We start from the raw sequence: 4,090 nt of genomic DNA on the forward strand, positions 1-4,090 counted from the left end.
GGGTGTGTGAAAATAACCGTGAACTGTGGATACATGTTTTTCTGCTGCATTCTGTTATATGACATATTTATTAGATAAATGTGACTCCATACACGCCCTATGATTACATTACGGACAGCTTCTCTGATGTATGATCCAAAGAAGCTGCAAGGAAGTGTAATCCAGGGAGCAGCACAAGAGAAGAGTACGTTGTGTGTGTTCAGTTGTGTATGTATATGTCACATTGCATATTGATCAGATATATAAGCTCTTCTACACAGCCTAAGATGACATTTAGGTGGGGTCACCTAAGGAAGTGCTTCTAAGAGCATATCCTACTTTTTGTAAGTTCACTTTATAATAATAATTAAAGGGAATCTCTCAGCTCCTGGGCCCTACTTAGGGTGCTGAGAGTGTACTGTAGCTGGCAGTCCCCTTGTCAGCATGGTACCTTTTGGTAATTTGTCCATGCACTGGATTATGCACCACCTCAGGTCTCCTACGGGAGTTGTTTGTGCCGCACTCTGGTACGCCTCACTACTCCTTCCTCCTCCCTCTTCTTCATGAATAATCAATGCTGCCCAGCCTCCTACTCAATCGGCTATCAGCAAGTGTCTCTGATTGCAGAACAGTCCACTATAGGCAGTTTATGTCTGAAAGAAACAATCTCTGACCCCAAATGTGTTGGAGCTGTGATCTAGGGGTAAATCACCTATCTAGATAACTGTCAGCAGTTCATTCTTTGGTTCAAAATCCGTTATTTTAAAACAACAGACATTATTTGCCATCCACTAAATTTCAACAGTGTGTGAACATAGCCTTTCTGTGTTTTCAGTTGACTTCTGGTTTTGGTTGCACATCACTGACTGAAATCCTGAGAAAAAATACTGAGAGTGACTAAAGCCCTTGAAAATGATACAATAATGAGGGGGGGGGGATAAAGACCTACATTTAATTTTCATCAGGGCATTAGAGCAAAAGAATATACTGCTGGCAGGTCTCTAGACAGGTGAGTTACCCCCTAGACCACAGCTTTAACATATTTGGACTCAAAGATTCACCTATACTGTATGTGAGTGTTTCTTTCAGACATAAACTGCCTACAGAGGACTGATCTGCAATCAGAGACACTGGCTGACAGCTGAGCGAGCAGGAGGCTGGGCAACATTGATTATTCATGAAGAAGAGGGAGGAATGGTGAGGCATGCCAGAGTGTGGTACAAACAACTCCTGTTTGACATTTCATTACAATAGAAATGTGCATAATCCGCTGAACAGACAAATAACCAAAAGGCACCATGCTCATTAGGGGACTGCCAGCTACAGCACACTGTCAGCACCTTAGGTAGGGCCAGGGAGCTGACAGATTCTCTTTAACCCCTTAGCGACCCATGACGTATCTGATATGTCATGGTGCCGCAGGGGGTGTTCAGAGCGGGGTCCCGCCGGGACCCCGCTCTGAACGGCACCGATCCCAGCTGCAATCTGCAGCTGGGCAGTGCCTCTATTAGCCGGCGCGGGTCCCGTTGCCGCGCCGGCTAATTAAGCCCTTCAATGCAGCTGTCAAACCTGACAGCTGCATTGAAGTGCTTTCCTCCGTGCATTCCTGGTGTCTAGAGGCACGGATCTCCCCCCCGCGATGCGATCGCGGGGGGGAGATCCGTTCTTCTGCCCGTGCCGGGCCTCAGCGTCGGAATGACGCTGATCCCTGCTCGGCAATAGATTGCTGTGGCCTGCAGCAGGCCATAGCAATCTATGACCGATCTAATGGATCTTTGCTGTGTATATACACAGCATTGATCTCTATGAGGGATCAGTGCTATGTATATACAAGCCCCCCAGGGGGGCTTCTAGTGTATGTAAAAAAAAAAGTAAAAAAGTGTTTTTATTAATAAAAAATCCCCTCCCCTAATAAAAGTCCAAATCACCCCCCTTTTCCCATTTTATAAATATAAATTAATAAATAAATAAATTAATAAACATATTTAGTATCACCGCACACGTAATCGCCCGAACTATTAATTAATCACATTCCTGATCTCGCACGGTAAACGGCGTAAGCGCAAAAAAATCCCAAAGTGCAAAGTTGTGCATTTTTGGTCGCATCACATCCAGAAAAAATGTAATAAAAAGCGATCAAAAAGTCGTATATGCGCAATCAAGGTACCGGTAGAAAGAACGCATCATGGCGCAAAAACTGACACCTCGCACAGCCCCATAGACCAAAGGATAAAAGCGCTATAAGCCTGGGAATGGAGCGATTTTAAGTGACATATATTTGTTAACAATGGTTTGAATTTTTTACAGGCCATCCGATACAATATAAGTTATACATGTTATATATCATAGTAATCGTAACGACTTGAGGAACATGCATAACAAGTCAGTTTTACCATAGGGCGAACGGCGTAAATGCAAAACTCCCCGAAATCAAAACAAATTCGTTTTTTTTCAATTTGACAGCGCAAATGATTTTTTTCCGGTTTCACAACATATTTTATGGAAAAATAATGCCTGTAATTGCAAAGTACAATTGGTTTCGCAAAAAATAAGCACTCATATACGTCTCTAGGTGAAAAAATGCAAGCGCTATGGACTTTTAAACATAAAATGGAAAAAGCAAAAGCGCAAAAAACGAAAATTGGCTTTGACCTTAAGGGGTTAAATATCTTCAGTGTGTCGGCAGACAGGAGTGGTGAGTAGACAGTGGTAATAGGATGACTAACCCTTCCTCTTGTGAGCTGTGCTGACGGATAGAATATAATTCACCAGGAGTGGTATTACCCATCCCAGAAACATGGGCCTTTGGTTGAACCCGAGTCTAGGTCTAGCAGCGCATGGCTACTGAGGTGAGTCTCTCAATAAAACAGGTGTTGTTGTCTTTCGTCTAGACAAACCACAACCAAACTACACAGGAAGTGTGTGCAAGAGAGAGTGTGGTGTACTATGTAAAAACAGGCTAGACCTTTCCTCATATACTGCAGCTGTGGACAGAGGGAGTGAGACACCTAGTGGCTGGAGAAGGGCACAGCATCTAACTGCACTAGCTGTGGCACCTGAGTGAGCTACTTTTTTCTGGGTGTTTAAAGACAAGAAGAATCACCCATAGTGGGACACTACATATGCCCTCAAATTATTCACATGTATATTGGGGCACGGTCACTGACTTTTATAGGTCTTCTTCATGGTCAGATATGTTTTGGTGTGCAGGGCATAAAGGTGTGCTTGACTACACCGCAAACAAAATCTATAAATTCACTAAACTAATAAATTGTTTGGTGTATTAAAGTAAAAAACAGCACTATGGTATTTGCCAGAATATCTTTTGGATGATATCTTAACATTTAATAGTGACGAAGCCCCAAAATGAAATGTACACGGGGCTTGCTGAATGCAGTGCAGAGCTGTGTGTGTGTGCGTGTGTGTATGTAATAAATCCAGTGCAGAGGCATGCATGTGTGTACTTGTTGGAAAAATGTAAAAATATATTATAAAGGGTTAATCTGATGTGCTCTAACATACTTTTTGTTTATATGCTGTTTAGCATGGGTTCACACGTAACTGATGTGCAGCGGATTTCACACTGCAGGTTCGCAGCAAAATCTGCTGCTGATCCCTTAACTGTCATTCTGAATAGGATTACATACTCACAGTGGAATTTTCATCCGGTGCATACATTACCGCTCCACACTCCGGCTTGCTTCAGGGGCTCCTGACATCCTGACCTCTCTCTCAGCCAATCAGTGCGCTGCCCCGCCACAGCCACTGATTGGCTGAGAAGGACTACAGGATTCCGGCAGCCCCCGAAGCAAGCCTGAGCTGTGAGCCACTCAATGTTAGGGTGCGGAGCAGGAGGGAGCTGTAGTGTAGTGAGGGTGTTTCTCTGGCTTAGAGTATGGGTTGCAATTGCCACCTTCATGACCCTTATAGCTGCACTACTGAAGATAATCATTGTTATTCACTTCACTTGTCAGTGGTTTAATGTTCTGTCTGAGCTGTGTAGTTATATAAGGGATAGAAGCCTATTTTCTCATACAGAGCTCTGAATCCCCTATATAGCTATATAGTTACAGGAAGAAGATTATTGCTGCCTGCGGCCACCCCTGGGCTG

Source organism: Dendropsophus ebraccatus, chromosome 11, assembly GCF_027789765.1.
Source record: "Dendropsophus ebraccatus isolate aDenEbr1 chromosome 11, aDenEbr1.pat, whole genome shotgun sequence".
NCBI classification, from domain to species: Eukaryota; Metazoa; Chordata; class Amphibia; order Anura; family Hylidae; genus Dendropsophus; species Dendropsophus ebraccatus.